This window comes from Panthera pardus, unplaced genomic scaffold (genome assembly GCF_024362965.1).
Source record: "Panthera pardus isolate Hobbes unplaced genomic scaffold, ASM2436296v1 HiC_scaffold_7, whole genome shotgun sequence".
Taxonomy (NCBI): domain Eukaryota; kingdom Metazoa; phylum Chordata; class Mammalia; order Carnivora; family Felidae; genus Panthera; species Panthera pardus.
In genome coordinates, this window is record NW_026527002.1 from 28,620,225 (window position 1) to 28,642,215 (window position 21,991).

At 39.8% G+C, this 21,991-nt stretch overlaps 1 long non-coding RNA gene across 2 annotated transcripts in view; it reads right to left on the minus strand.

Moving 5' to 3' along the window:
* The window catches only part of LOC109269398 (uncharacterized), a 200,390-nt gene that overhangs the window by 58,705 nt on the left and 119,694 nt on the right, over positions 1–21,991 (minus strand). For both annotated transcript variants that reach the window (XR_008420078.1, XR_002081058.2), the window contains 2 exons: positions 10,627–10,662; positions 7,281–7,339 (listed from right to left, as the gene is read on the minus strand). This is a non-coding gene — a long non-coding RNA (uncharacterized LOC109269398). The remainder of the gene's footprint in view (positions 1–7,280; positions 7,340–10,626; positions 10,663–21,991) is intronic.

Consider the following 21,991-nt stretch of genomic DNA (forward strand, 5'->3'; position numbering starts at 1 on the left):
ATTGTTTCCCAGCTGTTTTGTAATTCCTTTGTTCTTGTCTTCCTCTCTTTGTGATTTGATCATTTCTATTGTGGTCTGCTTAGATTGCTTTCTTTTTATCTTTTGTGTATCTGCTTAACATTTTTGCTTTGTGGATACCATGAAATTTATATAAAACATCTTATATATATAATAGTCTGTTTAAGCTGATAGCAACTTAACTTTGAACACATACTAAAGCACTACATTTCTACTCCCCAGCTTTAGGTTTTTGATGTCACAATTTATCTCTTTTTACCTTTTGTATCCATTAACAAATTATTATAATTATAAATATATAATTATAGTTATTTTTAATGCATCGTTATTTAGTTTTCATACTAGATTTATAAGTGGTTTATCCACCACTGCAACATTAGAGCATTCTGGATTTAACCATATTTTCCTTTTATCAGTGAGATTTATACTTTCATACAGTTTCCTTTTACTACTTAGCGTCCTTTCATTTTAGCTTGGAGAAGGTCCAAGCTTGGAGAAGGTACATTTTTTGTAAGGCCAAGCTAGTGGTGCTGAACTCCTTCAGTTTTGCTTGTCTGGAAAATGTTCTCTGTCTTTCAGTTCTGTAAAACAACTTTGTTGGGTAGAGTATTCTTGGTTGGCAGCATTTCAGCACTTTGACTACATCGTGCCACTTCCTTCTGGCCTGCTGAAAATCTGCTGATAGTCTTATGGGGATTCCCTGTATGTAACATGTTAATTTTCTCTTGTTGCTTTTAAGATTCTCTCCTTGTCTTAAACTTTGACAATTTAATTATAATGTGTCTCAGTGTGGTTATCCGTCTTTAATTTTTATTTTATTTTTTTAAATGTTTATTTATTTTGAGAGAGAAAGAGCATGAGTGGAGGAAAGGGGCTGAGGGAGGGAGAGAGAGAACCCCAAGCAGGTTCCATGCTTGTCTGGAGCCCAATTCAGGGCTCGATCCCACAACTGTGAGATCATGACCTGAGCCAAAATCAAGAGTTGGATGTTTAACTGTGAGCCACCGAGGTGCCCCGTCTTTTAAATTATAGCCTTTCCCGTGGATGTGAAGTGGTATTTTGTGTGGTCTTAATCTGAGTTTCCCTAATGATTAATAATGTTAAGCATCTTTTCATAAACTTATTAGCTATTCTTATATCTTCTTTAGTAAAACATATATTCAAATCTTTTGCCCATTTTTAAATTGGATCGTTTGTCTTCTTACTACTGAACTATAATCGTTTCTATCTTCTGGATATAAGTTATGAGATACATGATTTACAATATCTGCAATATTTTCTTACATTCTGCATCTTTTCATTTTCTTTTTTTGTCTTTTCATTTTCTTAAGCGTGTCTTTTAAAGAACAAAAGCCTTTAATTTTGATAAAATCCAATGTATTAATTTTGTCTTTAATGTATTGTGTTTTTTGTATTGTATCTAAGAAGTCTTTGCCTAAGCCATATTCACAAAGATATTTTTCCTATGTTTTCCTCTAAAAATTTTGTAATTTTTATGCTTATATTTAGGTCTCTGATCTCTTTTGTGTCCATTTTTTGGTTAGGGTGTAAGATAAGGATCTAAATTCATCTTTTTCATCTAATAACTTTTATTTTATTTTTTATTTTTTAAAATTTACACCCAAATTAGTTAGCATATAGTGCAACAATGGTTTCAGGAGTAGATTCTGTAGTGCCCCTTACCCATTTAGCCCCTCCCCCTCCCACAACCCCTTCAGGAACCCTGTTTCTTCTCCGTATTTAAGAGTCTCTTATGTTTTGTCCCCCTCCCTGTTTTTATATTATTTTTGTTTCCCTTCCCTTATGTTCATCTGTTCTGTCTCTTAAAGTCCTCATATGAGTGAAGTCATATGATTTTGTCTTTCTCTGACTGACTACTTTCACTTAGCATAATACCCTCCAGTTCCATCCACGTAGTTGCAAATGGCAAGATGTCATTCTTTTTGATTGATGAGTAATACTCCATTGTATATATATACACCACATCTTCCTTATCCATTCATCCATTGATGGACATTTGGGCTCCTTCCATACTTTGGCTATTGTTGATAGTGCTGCTATAAACACGGGGGTGCATGTGTCCCTTCGAAACAGCACACCTGTATCCTGTGGATAAATGCCTAGTAGTGTAATTGCTGGGTCATAGGGTAGTTCTATTTTTAGTTTTTTGAGGAACCTCCATACTTTTTTCCAGAGTGGCTGCACCAGCTTGCATTCCCATGCATCTAATAACTTTTAAATATTTAGAAAAATACTACATTTTTTGATAATATTTGGGATTATGACACCATGTTTCTTTAAACTACCTGATCTTTTCTCATTTATTAGTTTTTTATTCTTTGTTATATCCTCCTTTAGGACAAAATACTAGAGGTACAAAGTGGCCTTACATGTGTTTTTCACTGCTATATCCTCAATACTCAGTAAATATTTGATGAGGGAATGAATGAATGAATGAATGAATGAAACACTAGGGTAGTAAATCAGTCTGGATAAACAAAAATGTCTTTTACTGCCCGAATGGGAGAGGGGATCTAGAACAACAGTCCTACGGAACATACTTGAGCACAGTGCTAGGGGTAAGGGCTCACCTTAGGTTTGGGTCTTTATTCATGCCTCTCTGACTCAACACCTGGACCTGCCGCTGGAAATAATGCTGATACAGTGCCTTCTGCCTACCCCAAGTATAGCTCTGGGGGGGGGGGGGATTTAGCGTAGTAAATGGCATGGGCTTTATATCAGATATTCATTTATTTGCTAAATGTATTCATGTCTCTTGCTATGTATGAGGCAATTTGCTAGGATGTGGGGAGTCTGGTAGACAAGGCAGATGTTTAGCTTGCCCTTATGAAGTGGTCAGCTCCAAGAACTTACTAACTAGCTGTGTGACCTTGTGAATATTATATAATCTCTCTAAACCTGTTTTCCTCATTCATAAACTGAGGATTATACTGTACTACCTCCTTTGATTTTGGTACGTATTAAATAATTACATAAAGTAATGATAACAGCTATGCCATATAGTAAGTGTTCAAAATGGTATTATACATTTATTATACACACAGCCTATTCAGCCTCAACTTCCATTTAGTATCTTTATGGATAGCTTTCAGTAAATCACTAAGGGACAGAAAATTAACATTTCTTTTAAAAAAAACATTTAAACTTTTTTATTATAATGGCAATATATGCACTAGGGTCAAAAACAATTTCAAAGAGTACAGAGGCACGTACAATAAAAAGTTGTACTCCAATCCTTTCCTCAGAAGTAATCACTGTAAGCAATTTTTTCCCTCCCCTCAAAAATCTTGTGCTTATAAAAGTATATATATGTACATCCCAAGAAAACCAACAGCAACGGAATTAGATACTACTAATTGGTTATCAACAGCATTTTCACTTAATAGTATATATTTTGGAGAGTTTTCTAAGAGCAGCATATATTGTACTTATTCAGAATGAGTATTTCGTAATATTCTCAACAGAATTAAAAAAAAAACTCTCTTAAGCTTTGAGAAAGTTTGTGGGCTACACCCTCCTTCCCTCTCCATCCCCGGAAGTCCCCAGTCTCAGCCCCAACAGCTTCTAGCAGTCGGGGACTGGCACCTGCCCACCCACATTTTTTGGCCTGTGGCCAGCTGAGGTCAAACCAGCAGCAGAGAGTAGGGGTGTGGCTGGGGGTGGCAAAGAAGGAAGAGAAAACAAGTTTTCTATGAGTCGCTGGGAAAAAGCAACAAGAGTAAAATCAAATTGACATAAGACACTAGCACCTAAAAGTGTTTTATTACATGTATATTTAAATAAAAGGTATCAGGAAGAATGTTCCATAGGATTTAAAAGGCAATGGATACAGGAACACCAGTCTCTCTTTTTTTTTTTTAACTTTTTTTTTATGTTTATTTATTTGTCAGAGAGAGACAGAGCATGAGCAGGGGAGGGGCAGAGAGAGAGGGAGACACAGAATTGGAAGCAGGCTCCAGGCTCCGAGCTGTCAGCACAGAGCCTGACGCAGGGCTCAAACTCACAAGCTGCAAGATCATGACCTGAGCCGAAGTCAGTCGCTCAACCGACTGAGCCACCCAGGCACCCCAACACCAGTCTCTTTAAAGCAGTAGCTACAGCTACCATGCATCTGAGTGCACAACCTGTGGGTGTGGGCAGTGAGAAGAGACTTGGGGTCCCTGTGGATAAACATGCCCCCCTGAAGTGCCAGGGGGTGGGTGGCGGGGGTGAGGAGAGAGATCCCTTCAGAGAAGGGAAAGAGCAGGACATCAAGGTTGGGCCTACTGCCATATGAAGGAGAGGGAACACTCTGCCCTTCCTCCCTGAAAATTAGGCTTCACGCTTCCTCTATTTTCCACCTGTTTGTGTCTTCTCCCACCTCACTGATCTTAGCCCAGTTGCTTTGACTTCTGTGAAGAGCTTTGCTAGAGCTCAGCTCCCAGCCATGACGCTAGATAACTGATGTCTATTTCTGACCAGAAACCCTTCTTAGTGGTTGGATGCTAAAAGCAAGTAAAATCTAAAACAGAGATTCTGATCATCTTAGGGGATGGAGAAATAGGTCTTTACCTCTTTCTCTTGGCTTATTCGTTTCATCTCAGTTCTCTGTATGGTTTCTGGCCCACCTGGGCCAGAAAATAAGATTACAGAATGGCTTAAAGCTTCTAAATTAGTCTGTTACAGAAAGCAGCACCTCAGGCAACAGGCCTGGCTCAGAGCCCACACTCAAGAAAGCAGAATCTCTTCTTGGGTGGGGCTTTCCTAGACATAAAGGTTTTACCATGCCTCTAAGCAGGGGAAGCTTGGGCCAACATTACATGGGCCAGGTAACAAAATTAGGGACAATGAAACCAGATAAACCACCTCATTAGTGGCAGCTTACTAGTATAACCCATTTTAACAAAGAGAGGTAAGACAGAGGACCCAAGGTACCTGCTGTCAAGTTCTTTAAAATAGTCTCCTCTGGGGTGCCTGGGTGGCTCAGATGGTTGAGCGGCCGACTTCGGCTCAGGTCATGATCTCATGGTTTGTGAGTTTGAGCCCCACATCAGGCTCTGTACCTGACAGCTCAGAGCCTGGAGTCTGCTTTGGATTCTGTGTCCCTCTCTCGCTGTGCCCCTCCCTCACTCATGCTCTGTCTCTCTTTCTCTCAAGAATAAAGAAAACATTTAAAAAAATTAAAAAATAATAAAATAAAATAGTCTCCTCTGCAAAGGCAATGTTCTTTCCGGCAGTCTTGGTTTAGTTGAGAGGTCACATGTGCCTTCATCCAACACTGTGTGACAGTAAGTAGCAGTTCAGAGGGGGAGTCTCTAGAATTTAGTCTCCTCACTCCTGCTATGAAAGATCACCCCTGAACTGCTGAACCTCTTAGAATCTTTTTATCAGCCATGGAATCAAGAGAGTAGAGGTCTAGGACCAATCTGTCTACACTCAACTAATTGTTGAGTGTTGATTTGCACATTAAAAATCACACTTACTCTGTCAAGATACAATCATTTTCTTAACTATGCACATCATGGTGATACTGTGTTGCTTGCTTTTCAGAAATTCAGAAAAAATATGAACGATTAAGCATATTTTCAAAACTGCCTAGGGGCGCCTGGGTGGCTCAGTCGGTTAAGCGGCCAACTTCGGCTCAGGTCACGATCTCGCGGTCCGTGAGTTCGAGCCCCACGTCAGGCTCTGTGCTGACGGCTCAGAGCCTGGAGCCTGTTTCAGATTCTGTGTCTCCCTCTCTCTGACCCTCCCCTGTTCATGCTCTGTCTCTCTCTGTCTCAAAAATAAATAAAAAACAAAACAAAAAAAAAAAAAACGTTAAAACTGCCTGACATACACACCCACATGCACAGACATACCCACACACATATACAGGTAAAATAACTGAATGAAGACAATTCTAAATAGCTTTTATCTTTTTAACAATTAGGAAAAAACTCTATGAATATTTGCCTTTTCAATTTCTACACAGTACAAACTTCCCCAAATATCACTTGGTGATTGAGTCTCTAAAGATTAAATAAAAGGTCTTCCTGATACTTATAAACTGCATTCTCTAGCTAAGACAAGGCACAAAAGATTCTGTGACTGCATTATTCTTTGGAGCCAGGATTGTGGTTATGTGGGCAACCAGCCCTTTAGGACACAACAGGCTGGTGAACCATTGATTCATGAAACACTGCCAGGAGTGGCCTTAGGCCAGACCCTGGGGCAAGTTCAGCCAGCACCAGGGCATAGCCCAGGCCAGGAAGGAATAGTCAAATGTATAACTTCCTGTCTTTGTCAGAAACCTAAGAATCTGGAAATTATTCTCAGCTCCTTCCTTTTCCTTTATATCCTCCAATTATCAATGTCTCTCAACTGGTTGTACCTCCTAAACACCTCTCCAACTATCCACTCCTCTTTAACTCTATTGCTTCTTTCCTAGGTGATACTAGTTGGATTTTTTAAAAATCTGTATTTTAATTCCAGTTAGTTAACAATGTAATATTAATTTCAGGTGCACAATATAGCGATTCGGCAATTCCATACATCACCTGGTGCTCATCACAACAAGCGCACTCCTTAATACCCATCACCTATTTAACCTAACCCCCACCACCCTCCTTTTTTAGTAATCAAAACAGTATGGTACCGACAGAAAAACAGAAACATAAATGAATGGAACAGAATAGAAAACCCAGAATAAACCCACAACTATATGGCCAATTAATCTTCAATAAAATAGGAAAGAATATCCAATGGGAAAAGGAATGTCTCTTCAACAGATGATGCTGGGAGAACTGGACAGCAACATGCAAAAAAAAGAAACTGGACCACTTTCTTACACCATACACAAAAATAAATTCACAATGGATTAAAGACCTAAATGTAAGTCCTAAAACCATAGAAATCCTAGAAGAGAACACAGGCAGTAATTTCTCTGATGTTGACTATAGAAACTTTTTTCTGGATGTCTCCTGAGGCAAGGGAAACAAAAGCAAAAATAAGCTATTGGGACTACATCAAAATAAAAACATGCACAGCGAAGGAAACAATCAACAAAACTAAAAGGCAACCTATGGAATGATAGAACATACTTGCAAATGACATGTCCGATAAAGGACTAGTATCCAAAATCTATAAAGAACTTATAAAACTCAACACCCCAAAACCAAACAATCCAATTAAAAATGGGCAGAAGTCATAAACAGACATTTCTCCAAAGAAGACATCCAGATGGACAACAGGTACATGAAAAGATGTTCATCATCACTTACCATCAGGAAGATGCAAATCTAAACTATAAAGAGGTGTCACCTCACACCCATCAGAATGGCTAAAATCAACAACACAAGAAACAACAGGTATTAGTCAGGATGTGGAGAAAAAGGAACACTGGTACACTGTTGGTGGCAATGGCTGGTTTTCCAAATGGGCTATATCCATCCACTTTTGTCCCCTCCACCAAGTTCCTGTACTATGGCCAGGTGGATTAAAAAAGCAAGTATATATTGAGCAATTCTCCTTCAGACCTCAATGATTTCCTTTCTGCTCTTAGACTGAAGATGAAAATCCACACCATGATCTAGAGGCCATGAATGAGCTGCCCCCTGTTCAACTCTCCAGGGCGTTCCTATTACTCACACCACTATTCCCCCAACCTCTCCACTGTCCTCCTGCTCTCCTCAGGGCTCCCTACAGCTCAGGAGATTTAGAGACAGGGAAGACTCAGGTACCTGAATTTTCCCTAAAACTCGTTAGGTAGTTGTGAACCACCACTATGGTTGAAAGCAGCTAGAATGAAGGCAGAGCCAATCTGAAACTTACTCCTTAAGACCAGTTTAAACTTGTGAGCATCAGGGTCTGACTCCGGTTTACAAAAGCCAGGAAAATTCCCGAAGTGGCAAGTCACTGGGCAGAATTTCTGGAAGAGCAGGTTACTGCTGCTGCTACCCCAAAAGGGTTTAAACCCACTGGGTAGGGGGTGCCTGGGTGGCTCAGTCAGTTAAGCATCTGACTCTTGATCTTGGGTCAGGACATGATCTCACGGTTCATGGGTTCGAGCCCCGAATCGGGCTCTGCACTAATAGGGTAGAGCCTGCTTGGAATTCTCTCTCTCTCTCTCTCTCTCTCTCTCTCTCTCTCTCCACCCCCCCCCCCACCCTCCACACACAAGTTCTCTCTGTCAAAATAAATAAACATAAAAAAAATCTGCTAGATGCTCTTTTACTTTCTAGAAAATCTAAACCTAGCTAAAATATGAAATTATGAGGCTGAATGCATTCACAAAAGCACTGAAACATGATCTTCGATGGAGCAGATGTTTCTACATAAGCAAAGCTCAGCTGGGAAGGTCTTTCTTTGGAGGAACAGAACTGCAAGTTTGTAGATTCTGTTTACTCCTGCTACAACAGGGCTTGCTAAGTGAATTTGGATGAGCTATGGGTCCAATCATGTTCTAGAAACTAGACAACTAGGAAAGGCAAAGGCTGGTCAACCTGGGTATTGCTCCTCTCTTCCAATCCCATTACAGAATGTGTATCAAGTCCACTATTTTGCAGATATCTCATGAATTGCATTTTTAAAGTAGGATTGATTTTATTTGTCCTTGCTATATATAGCACACACTGAGTCCTCAGCCAGCTGTGGGAGGATATGGCTGCGTTTAGATTCCCATCTGAGTTGTGTGTGACAGTATCTGGCACGCTTTCAAAAACTGCAGTCATTACTTGGAAAGTAAGCACAGGGGGAAATAAATCAACTTTTAATGTCAGGATATCACACCCTTTCTAACATTTTTTTGAATATGAATGAAGCAGTAACTATACAATTAACCTTGATACTATCACTCTATAGTCAGACAAGTACTTTACCAAAAGGTATTGTCTACCACAAAAATATTGTATCTAAAATTTAAAAAAACCAAAGAGCTTTCCAGGCCAGACAAAAATGTCTTTGTTAAAAATGATGATTGTATGTAAGTAATATATGCAAAAGGTCCCAAATAAAAGTGTTCAAAAGAACATACAAAGAAAAATCTATCCAGCTCCTACACCTGTACTTCAGCCATCCAATTCCCTTCGCTGCAGGCAAACAGAATAAGCATGTTTTTACTTAACTGTCCAGAGAATTTTTATGCATTTGCACACACGTGGGCACATACATGCTATTGTACACCTTGCTTTTTTCCTTTTTTTTTTTTTTTTAATAGTATGTGCTGATAGCTCCACATTGGCATACAGAGACATGCTTAATTTAATTGTTAACAGCTATGGGGCACCTGAATGGCTCAGTCGGTTAAGCGTCCAACTTCGGCTCAGGTCATGATCTCATGGTTCATGAGTTCAAGCCCCGCATTGGGCTCTGTGCTGACAGCTCAAAGCCTGGAGCCTGCTAAGGATTCTGTGTCTCCCTTTCTCTCTCTACCTCTCCCCTACTCACATTCTGTCTGTCTCTCTCAAAAATAAATAAACATTAAAAAAATTTTTTTAATTGTTAACAGCTGTGTTCCATGCAATCATTTCTTGACTGTCCAGTGAACCCTTCTCTACCATAAAGACCTCTTGTGGCTTCTCAGTGTTCAGGTATGATACAGAAAGGCCTCTACAACACATCCCAATTGGCAACCATTCTTTAGCCTTAGTTCTCCACTTGAATCAAACTCACCTACTGTGGCTCTTGAATGGTGTTCTAATCCCTGCTCTTTTATTAACTTACTGGCTGGCTATAGACAGGTGATCTCACCCTTCTGGCCCTTGGTCTTCTCATCCATGAATGAGGGTTGGTACAGGGAAGGAAAGAGGTGTGTCCATTACTAAGATCCTTTTCAGCTCTCACATTCTGTGAATCTGTGACTAGACGAGGTCAAAGGGCCTTTCCAGCTCTACACTTTGATCAGCAATTTAAATTTTCACGGGTTTGATCTTGTTTCCTCAATTGTACACGAGCTTATTAAGGACAAGACTATTTATTTGTTTCCCCTAGAATGTCCTGTTAGAATGGTTGCTCCAAAAATGTTTGTTTTCTGGGTTGTCACTTCAAGTGCTATGCTTTAATAATTGCTCCAAACCTACTGCTTGAAATAGGTCAGTTAACCCAGTTTCTTTCTTTTAGGACAAGTGATAGAAATTACAATGTTGGCACTCTATCAGAACAACTGGAACAATTCTTGATTTTAGCTTTAGGTCCTCAGCAATACATCTAACTTATGCAATCTACGCACTCCTGACATGACACATAGAAATACTATTAATAATTTGAAAAGTAAAAGTATAGAGTTTTAGAAATAAAGAGAACATTAGGAAAGGCAAATTTCAACCTTTTTATTTTATAGATATGGAAAAATAAGGCCTAGAATTTAAGTGATTTGTCTAAGGATTGTGACTGAGCTGGTGTTAGGTTGAAGCAGGGTTAGAATCTGGGTCTCCTGACCCAAACGCTTTACAGAGTAAAGGAAACAGAACCTTTACAGAGTGTTCATTAGATGCCATCATTAATTGCTGCTGCTTTATGTGGAATTTGCTACTCCACAAAACTATATACATTTAATTTATTGATTTAACAACAGGTTTGACTCTTATTGCACTTCCTCATCTGAAAAATTAGATTAATAAATGTACTTACCTTACATGATTGTAGAAGGATCACATGAGATAATGCCTGTAAGAGCCAAGACCAGATGTTATCTATAATTATTAAAGATCCTCATAATGAAAGGTCATTTTGTAATATAATTTCCCCTTCTGTTGATTTTTTTTTTTAGAGGAGAGGCAGTTGGATTTAAATATTAGGTTTCATTGAAGACAGGCACACCTCTATATTACCCTAGCTAAGGTCACATCCCCTTAACTGACTTATCCTTTATCTTATTTTTTTAAATTTTTTTTAACATTTATTCATTTTTGAAAGGCAGAGAGAGAGAGAGAGACAGCGTGAATGGGGGAGGGGCAGAGAGAGAGGGAGACACAGAAACAGAAGCAGGCTCCAGGCTCCGAGCTGTCAGCACAGAGCCCGATGCGGGGCTCGAACTCGCGGACCGCGAGATCACGACCTGAGCCGAAGTCGGCCACTTAACCTACTAAGCCACCCAGGTGCTCCTATCCTTTATCTTAAAATGGGAGAATTACCCTGGTTTTTGCTCATCTTTCAGTGACTATAAGGATTAGGAAAATTTCATTCATGCACACATATCTTTATGAATTTTGCCAAATCTGCATACCATCTCTGTTATTATTTACTTAGTGTTTTTATTCAAATCTACCAAATTTTAATTTAAGTCTATTCATACACCATTTAGGGAAACACTAGTACAGTTAAGTGCATTGAGCTGAAAGATCAAAAGATTTGAAGTCAAATCCTAGCTTTGCTCTTTACTAGTCATGTAATTTTTAGCAAGTTATCTGTTTCTTTATCTATAGAATAATGATTAAAGTATATAATTCACAGTGTTGTAATGGTGGTAACTACGGTAATATATATGATAACACTTTGAAAAATGTGTCACCAATATATCTTAGTTATTGCTGTTAAATAAAGGGGAGATTAGGTTATTGGGAGAAGAAAGTGGTATTGTTTTAGTAGTGGGCAGTTTTTTCAGAAGGGTAGGAAAGTGTATAAAGCATTTAAAGAGTGGATATACAACAATGCACTATTACATAGGTTAGAATATGGCAGAAAATTAATAAAATACTGCAAAAAGACAGAGGCAAAATCCACTCAAATTCACTTTGATGAAAACAACATTCTTAGTACAGGCACAACATAAAATTGTGGCAAGTTTATGTGAAGTTTTAAAAATAGAACTTCAAACATTAAAATGTAATTATACATATAATGAATCAAAAGATATGTTAACAGTAATTAGTGTTTTATATATTCTATTGCAATCATTAATTTTCTGAGACTAACATAATTTTCTTAATTGATCTCCAGAGTATAATGTAAATCACGTCAAGGCAACTAGTCCCTAGTTGTGAAGTGTATGAAAAGTCAAGACTACAAGCTTCTCAGACCCAAACCATGCTTACTTTAATAAAAAGCTCTTCGAAACATATTCCAACCCTTCTCCACTCTCTTCACCTCCTTGACTACCTGCTGTCCCATCACCTTCAACCTCACACGGAAACTAGAGTGGTTTGACTAGATTACTGTCAACTTCCTATCCCCAAACCTCTCTGATGACTGTCTTCCTCTTCTCCCTGGCCCTCCTTCCTAGTCTGAATCATCCAAGTCTTTATCAGAGCTTTGTGCTCTCTGCATCTTCTGTTCTCCCTGGGACTCGAATCTTGCCCTCTGCAGCTTTTATGAATCAGTATTAAATACTTTCACACCTTCCCTAACCGCAGGTTCCCATATATATAGGACAGCTTTGACGCTTTATCACTTATGGTCAGACGTGTCCAAAGAAGTCTATTTCTAATGACCTATTTTGTCTTCTGCATTCTTCACATCCCAACTCAGTGTCCACATTCCCTTTCCTCTAGGAATATTTTTCCCCCAAAGTATATCCAGAGATATTTTCATAGAGTATTGCACAAATAGTATAAATATAAAATTTGCCTGTAGTGCCACTACATAAATTGTCCATATGCACCCATTTCCCCTTATAAAACTTTTTTTCCATGTAAGTAGGTTTCTTGTAGTCATAGCACTCACACTGACTTCTCGATCCACTCTAGGAATAAAGCAGAGCCTGCTACAAAAACTGGCTGGTCTGGCTTCAAGAGGCCTTTCACCTTCTACCTGAGAGATTGTTGCCTCCACTTATCTGAGTATATTCCTATTAAGATCAACAAAGACTTTTATGCTGCTATATCTAACGTGTTCTTAAATCCAGACTTAAAGCTCAACTTCTTAGTAGTGTTTGACACAACTGATCACCCTTTGTGACACCTCCTCTTTTGCTGGCTTTGTGATGTCACACCCTCCTGGTGACTGCCTACTTTGGTGGCCCCTTCTCAATTTCCTCCAATGGCTCTTTCTCCTCTGCTGTTCATGCCATTTGGGAGTTCCTAAGGACTCCAACCTGAGCTCTTTAGCTGCCACTTTACAAACTCTCCTTAGGGGAGATCATAAACTATTGAGGCTCCCAGGGCACCTGGATGGCTCAGTTGTTGAGGGTCCAACTTCAGCTTAGGTCATGATCTCATGGTTTGTGGGTTTGAGCCCCACATTGGGCTCCATGCTGACAGTGTGGAGCTTGCTTGAGATTCTCTCTCTCTCTCTCTCTCTCTCTCTCTCTCTCTCTCTCCCTCTCTCCCCCTCTCTCTCCCTCTCTCTCTCTGCCCCTCCCCCACTTGCATTTTCTCTCTCTCTCAAAATAAATATATAAACTTAAAAAAAACGAAACTGTTGAGTCTCCCATTTCCATCTTTATGCTGGTGATTCTCAAATTCATATATCCAGCAAAGACCTTTCCCAGAACTTCCTGTCTATCTAATGGTCAACTAGATATGTCTACAGGATTTTTCATGATAGGCATGCAAAGTTCAGTGTTTTCTAGAACAGAACTCAATGTCTTCCTACTTCCAAATTTTATCTTCCCAAGTATTCTTTGTATTGGTAAAGACCACCACCATCCACTCAGATGCTTGAGCCAGAAGTCTAGGTTAAATCATCATTGATTTACTCTTTATTTACCTTTTCCTTACCATGCCCTCTTCCAATTCATTAATTACCAAGACTTTTCCAGTCTATCTCCTACACACTTCTTCAATCCATTTACTTCCCTAAATTGTCACAGTCACCACAGCAAGTCCAAGGCACCATCATCTTTCACCTTCCCACTAAAGTACCTGTGACTATGTCACTTCTCTCCTTACACTCTTTAATGGTACCCCATTGCCTTTAGGATAAAGGCTCGAATCCTTAATACCTACAAGGTTGTGTGTGATCTTCCTTCTGTCTGGTTGTAGAGGTTCATCACATGTCATTCTCTCCCTCACTTTCTCCATTCCAGAAACTGATCTTTCAGTTCTTTGCAATTGAGAAGCCACATTCCTTCTTACCTTGGGACTTTGCCTGGAGTACATTAGCTTAATTTCCAGGCCCCTACTGCTGTTCCTTCTCTGTCATCTCCCACAACTCTCTAGACCTCCCTCTGCCCCAACTTTAACATAGTTACCTTTTTCTTTAGGTCTTGGTGTAAACAAGAACAATTTGTTCTCCTTCTCAGTATTATCATAATTACATCTGCAGAAATTTTCAGTGTCTTTCCAGCTACTAATCTGTATGCCCCATGAGGACAGTGAATTTTCCTGACAGATACATATAGAATAAATATTTGTTGAAGTAATTTATTTTTCAGGCATCTTTCTGGCTATTAACTTAAGATTTCTTTACAGTAAGACATTTGAATAACCCCTTTCACTCATTAGATTGAGATAATTGGAACTATGAGGATTTTTTTAAAGCTTTTGAAAAATAAAGTCTAAATTAATTGAAGGTTTAAGAGGAAAAAAAATTCATTTTCCCCTGAGACTTTATGTGGAGAGACTTTCACCTGTGAAGAAGAAAAAAAGATTTCCAAAACCTACTTAGGGAGTCAAAAGCAAATTGATAATACCAATAGCTGCCATTTATTTGGCACTTGCTAATTTCCAAGGTGATACAGTGAGAGTATATCAATTAATTTAAAATAACTATAAGGTAGTTACTATTTTTAGCCTTACATTAGAGAGTAGTTGTTGTTTCTGTTTATTGCTCTAAGAGAAGTATGAGGGAACGGTCTCACGCCTCTTAATTAGGTCATATTTTACAGTTACACTAGATTCTGATAATGACTGGGACTCTTTCCTGGCTGGCTCAGCTAGACCCCAGGCCACACTGCCAGAGGATTGTCTCTCACCATGTGCCACCTCTTGCATCACAGATTTTTCTCGGATGGGTTTGGCTCCATCTTATTACTGCCAAAGGGATTTATCTAGTCATGCATTGCCCTTGAGGCCGTGGTAACTAGGCCTGTGATTTTTTTTTGGACTCTGTGGTTCTTCAACAATGTTCAGTAAAGAGAACTTTGGAAGGGGACCACATGTAGCTCCTTGGGAGGCATAAAGGATGGCAAGTAGTGAAGGTATAGGAGGGAGCTGGAAAATAACATATCTTGTTTCATTCATTCACCCATCCACTTATTAATTAAATGTATTGTACAAATATCTACTGCTTATCTACCATGTGCTAAGTACAATATTAGTGAATGAGAAGTTCCTGTCCTCAAGGCGTTTATAGCCTAGTTGTAGAAACGGCTAAGTAAATCTAGAAGATACTGTTGAGGGAGCATAAAAGAGGAGTATTCTAATGGTCAGAACTCTTAAGGTTATAAGACATGAACCCAATTCAAAAACTGATTAGGCAAAAGTATTAATATTTATTGACTTAGGGAAAGAGGGCTGGAATAACAAAGCTCTGAGAAGGACAGACCCACAGCAAGAACTTGGTACCAACTGTCAACCGGCACTAGAATATTCCTAGGAGTTTTGGAGTGTGTGTGTGTGTGTGTGTGTGTGTGTGTGTGGAGAGAGAGAGAGAGAGAGAGAGAGAGAGAGGTGGGGGAGGGGCAGAGAGAGGAGAGTGAAAATCCCAAGCAGGCTCCGCAATGCTAGCACATAACCTAATGTGGGGCTCGAACCCCTGAACCATGACAATATGACCTGAGCTGAAACCAAGAGTCGGACGCTTGACTGACTGAGCCACCCAGGCGCCCCTCCCCAAATGTCGGCTTTATTCTCCCTTACTGCAGACCAAATCTCACCACAGGTCAAGAAGCAAAGGGTTCCATCAATTCTAAGCCTCACATCAACCCAGGGTCTGACTCAGAGAGGATCGGATCCTCTTTTTCAAATACAGTCTAAAAATCCCCAGGGAAGAACTCAAATCAACCCACTTTGGGTCACATGTCCATCTCTAGACTGGTGATTCTCAACTTCAGGCAGTTTTGCCCCTCGAGGGATATTTGGCAATGTCTGGAGACATTTTCTATTGTTATGACTGGTGGGGGTGGAGAGGGTGCTATTGGTATCTAGTGGCTGGACTCAAGGAATGCTGCTAAACATCCTACAACACATAGGACAGCTCCTCCCCCCCACAACAAAGAGACATCCAGTACAACATGTCAATAGTGCTGAGATTGCGAAACTCTTCTAGATCAATCAGTTGTGGTGTGGGGGAGGGTGGAGAGGGGCATCAAAGGCTCTCTTTAAAAAGCGAAGTATTGGCTGATACTTAAAGGATGAGTGGGAATTAGCCAGGGAACTAAGAAGCTAGGGAAAGCTGATCCATGGAGGGAAGTACCTGAGCAAAGAACAAGGACTGCCCAGAGCAGGCACCCATGAATAGCACTAGTAACTTCACCTCTCAGTGCTGGTATCATCATCCTGCAGAGCAATTACAATAATATTAAGCACAAATAATAGGTCATGTATATTTCCTCCACTATATTAAATTTTTTATCAAGGGCTAGTGTTTTATCTGAAATTTATTTCTATTTATCAGGAGATTGCTTTAGCCAGGTGTTAAAACACATGAGTTGACAAGACCTAGTGGGTAGTAGCACTGACTCTGGAACCAAACAGCCCTGGCTTTGAATTCAGGCCCATCACTTCCTAGGGGTGTCCATGGCCACCACAAGTGGAACAGGCCAGTGCTAGGGAAATGCAGAAAGGAGGACGTCACCTTGGACAGGAGCGGATATGGCCAGCCACACGAGACCGGGAAGAGGAACCTAGACCTTTTAGGATGAATAAAATTTGGTAAATAGAAGCGAGTAAGGGATACTAGGTAGAGAAAGCAGTATGTTCCAAGGTTTGGAGTTAGGAAGGAGTATAAATGTAGGTAAAATAAGTCAAAAGTAATTCTAGGATATAGTGTGTGTGTGTGTGTGTGTGTGTGTGTGTGTGTGTGTGTGTGTGTGAGAAATGGGAAACTAGAAGAGGGAGTGGACTTGAGCAACAATAAGAAGTTTAATTTTGGACACAAATGAGCATTTCTTATGGAAAGTGTAAGTAGAGGTGTTCAGAGAAAAGTCAGTATCAGGCAGGATATACATTCAGGTGAGAAGTCAAGAGTTGGAGATTTGTACGCATGAGAAGGAACTCTTCCTTCATGTAAAATCCTTAGAGAGGAGGAGAAAAGAGAAGACAAATGGTTGTTGCAAGAAAGAAAGGAGGAAGAACAGAAAAGAAAACAGATGTGTAAATAAAGACAGAAAAGAATAAAATCAAGATGATGTGGTGTCATGGAAACCCAGGAAGGAGAGAATTTGAAGAAAGAATGGTCAATAGCCAAATACTGCAAAGAGGCCAAAGGTGGTCAAAGCTGCTAAAGAGGTGACTGGACACGTACAGTGCAACTTAAATTTTGTATTTCTAGTTAGAGGGTGGGGGTAGGCATGCTTTGGAGGAAGCCTGGAGTAGAAGCGGGGTGAGGACGTAGAGACCACTAGGATACGACAGCCTTGAAAAATTTGGATGCAAGACCACAATGCCCCCTATCATTGCTATTATTTCACGTTAATTTGAAATTCTTAACCCAATGCACAAGTGTAAGAGAAAGAGGAATAATAACTGAAAATAAGCTAGCAAAACACATGCATTTGTAAATTATATTATCTTCTACCCACAGTGCCTCAAAGATGTAAATAAATAAAAAAAACTATTAAAACTAAAAATAAAACAAAACAAAAACAAAACTATTAAGGCTAATACAATAGCTCATAAGCTGACTAATTACAAAGTAAACATACATGGCCACCAGTTACTAAAAAAAAAAAAATCCAATTCACAATTGAAACTCAGAATGACTAAAAAGAAGGACTGAATAAGTAGAAAGATATAAGATCTCCAATATTGTATATGTATCAATCAATCACCCATAAATTCATATAAATGTTTAGTACAACTCCAATCAAAATTCCAATGCACCTTTGGGATCATTTGACAAACCAATTCTAAATAACATTGAAGATAGAGGCTGGATCCTACAGAAAGACGTGGTAAAAAATTCTTCTTGGTGAGTTAAAGGATTTTAGGAAAGGGATATTAATATTCAATTTTAAGACTCATCTATTTAATATAAACCCCTTCCATTTTCTCATTCAGGAAAATCTGCCAAAAGTAGGAATGTCTTATGTGGCAGTTTCAGGGAAGAAAAATTCAAACCAAAGGGGGTAGAGTTCCACCTTTAGACTGGTGGTGAATAAAGAGAAAAGAACAGCTTGAGAAGGTGAATTCATGATTAAATTTGGTAGAATCAGAACTGGGAGCCAGAAATGACTATGAGACTAGGAACCCATGGGAACTTGAAGCAATCTTAGAAAACTCCAGTGTGATGTGGGAGAGGTCTTGAGCCAACCTACTCTATAATCTCAGAGTTGAGGGTAATGTCAGTTGACATCTCAGTTACATATGTGAAATCGTAACTTTCCTAGAAATTCCTAGGGAAAAAAAAGACACATTATTCCTAGTGCTTATCTCTGTAGTATTGAATTATAGACAATTTTTATTTTGTTTTTATGCTTTTCTGAGTTTCCTGAATTTTGTATAATAAATGCAAGTTACTTTTATAAGAAAAGTTTAGGGGAGCCTGGCTGGCTCAGTAGAGCATGTAACTCTTGATCTTGGGATTGCAAGTTTGAGCCCCACATTGGGCATAGAGATTATTTAAAAATAAAATCTTAAAAAAAAAAAAAAAGAAAGAAAAGAAGAGTTTGTCAGTGAAAAATAGAATTGAGAAGAATGCTTGGGTGCAAAGCAGGGTCAAGTAAAGCTTTTGAAGTTCACTTGCTTGGTGGTTTCCAGAAGGGTCATAGCAAATGATTCTCTCAGTGTCTCATCTTCAGCCATAATTAGTGATCATGGTTCTCACTCTGTTTTGCCATCATCACCAAGCACTAAGGGGGAGCAACATATCTTCACCCATGATCCCTCCTTCTGACTTCCCATACAGATGATGCCTATTATATACTTTGAACTGTCTAGTTGTTTTATGTGCTTAACTATTATCTTATTAACTAGGTTGTTGGCTTGTCTAGAAGCTTATCATGTCTTCTATTTCTGCTGACTCTCCTATGGTACCTAATAGGTATCAGATAGTGCCTTTCCTGGGTAAGTTCCTTGAAGGCATTCACATCTGTATTCTGCATCTGTTATAATGCTTGGCACATAGCAAGAACTCAACATATGTTTGGATGCAGTGACCTCATTTGGCTTCCAAACAACTCAATAAGAGAGAGAGAAAAAAAGATAATAATGATCAAAATAAAATATCAAGAATTACTGTTTATTGAGTGCATCCCATGTGCCAGACATTATGCTAAACATTTCACATAGAGTATCTTGTTTATTCCTCAGAATAACCCCAAGAGATAGGCACTACAATTATTTTAGTTGGTGAATGGGGACAGAGCCTTAGAAAGGTTCAGTGGTGGGCACCTAGGTGGCTTAGTCAGTTGAGTGTCCAACTCTAGATTTCACCTCAGGTCATGATCTCACCGCTGTGAGATAAAGCCCTGCATCAGGATCTGGGCTGGGCATGGAGCCTTCTTAGGATTCTCTCTCTCTCCCTCATTCTCTGCCCCTCCCCTGCTCTCCCTTGAAAGAAAGAAAGAAAGAAAGAAAGAAAGAAAGAAAGAAAGAAAGAAAGAAAAGAAAAGCGAAGAAAAGGTACAATGGTTTGATCAGTGTCTAAGAAGTTACAGAGGCGAGAGAAGAACTGAGGTCTGAGGTTTTCTTCTTTTTTTTTTTTTTTAATGTTTATTTATTTTTGAGAGCGGGGAGGGGCAAAGAGAGAGGGGGACAGAGGATCCCAAGCAGGCTCCACGCTGATAGCAGAGAGCCCAATGTGGGGCTCGAACCCATGAACTGTGAGATCATGACCTGAGCCAAAGTTGGATGCTTGGTCAACCAAGCCGCCTAGGCACCCCAGAACTGAGGTCTTCTGATGAAAAAATCAGGGCTCTATTATCTTCTTCTGCCTTTCATAAAACCAAATTTGATCTCAATATTTAGAATCCTCTCCTTGCTCAATTAGAAAAAAATCTAGGTACTGGGTGGCTCAGTTGGTTAAGCATCTGACTTCAGCTCAGGTCATGATCTCGCGGTTTGTGAGTTCGAGCCCCGTATCGGGCTCTGTGCTGACAGCTCAAAGCCTGGAGCCTGCTTCGGATTCTGTGTCTCCTCCTCTCTCTGCCCCTCCCATGCTCATGCTCTGTCACTCTCTGTCTCTCAATAATAAATAAATGTTTAAAAAAAATTAAATTAAATTAAATTAATTAAAAAAGAAAAAAAGAAAAAAATCTGAGCTCTTAAAAATGAAATCTAAGGAGTCTAAAATAGGTAATAAAACCACTCTGCATAGTACAAAGGGATTACTATTCAGTACTAAAGTCATTTTTTACTTTAGATTTTAGGCCAATAGAATATTAGTTTGATTAGAAGAATGACTTTCTAGATCATTAAATTTAGGGGGGCAGGTGGAAGAGCTTGATTCCAGTTTGAACATGACCTATCTACCCCAACACCCCATCTTTATATAATATTATCAAATATAATCTCTATTTAAAGTGATGAAGGCCATATTTGTTATTAAGTTTGTCGGCTATGAAGCAGACTGGGGCACCTCCAAAACGCATCAAATAAATTACGCCTTTATTCCCTAGACTTTCTGAACTGGTTCTTAGATCATTTTCTACTACTCCTTGAGCCAAAATTTGGGGTGAGCGTGGAAGCAAGTATTTATCTTTGTTTACAAACCTGTAACAGGTAGGGGCAAATGGGTGGCTCAGTCGGTTAAGTGTCTGACTTCAGCTCAGGTCATGATCCTGGTTTGTGGGTTTGAGCCCCATGTCGGGCTCTGTGCTGACAGCTCAGAGCCTGGAGCCTGCTTCAGTTCTGTCTCCCTCTCTCTGCCCCTCCCCCACTCTCACTCTGTCTCTCTCTCAAAAATAAACATTAAAAAAATTTGTTTACAAAAAAAACCTTCACAAGCAAAGGTCCTGTCTGTGCCCCCCACCTGCACCACCATTGTTTGCCAGCCCCACCTCCAAGACTCTAGTGTGCTGGGGCCCTCAAGCTTGCTGGCTTACATAAGGAAAACATCTAGGGTAGGTATCATCCCCTTGTCCTGCCTCACAGTTCTCAAAGGTAGGCATAGAGCAAAGGCAGCTCAGCTGGCAGCTGTATGCACTGCGGAGGGGTGGAGGGTGGACCACTTGGCTGGGTGTCGGAGGAAGACAGACTCTTCTCATGCCCAGACCCCTGGCATCTGCACGAGGCTGGTTCGTGCCCAGAACCGCACATGGTCTAAAGATGGCTGGGTGAGAGGCAGTGGGCACGAGCGGTCAGAGAAAAGAGAGGGAACTGGAGGTGGATTTGGCAATACCTAGCTTAACTTCCTAAAGCCCTGGGATGTCAGCGGAACACCTGACCGGTCTGTTTTACTGCACACATCCTGCCACCTCCCATCCTGGGAACTAGGAAGATTCTCACCTGCTCAGAATCTTTCAGCTCCTGAAAGCAGCAGCAACAGTGGGAACTCTGGGAAATTTTAGAATAAATTTTATACCTCGGGGATTCAAAGCCCTCATATAACATGTGTATTAATTTTCTATTGCTACTGTAACATATTACCACATATACAATGGCTTAAATATGACAAATATATTAACTTATAGTTCGGTAGGTCAGAAGCCTGAAATGGGTCTGCTGGACTACATTCCTTCTAGAGGCTCTAGGGGAGACCTGTTTCCTTGCCTCTCTCAGCTTCTGGAGGCCCCTTCCTCCATCTTCAAGGCTAGCAGCCTAGCCTCTCCTCTCCTCTCTGATATCCCGCTTTCTTATTAGGACACTTGTGATTACACTGGACCCACCTGAATAATCCAGTATAATCTCTCTAGCTCAAATTCCTTAATTTTTTAAAAAATTTTTTTAATGTTTTTAAATTTATTTTTGAGAGGCAGAGACAGAGCACGAGTGGGACAGGAGCAGAGAGAGAAGGA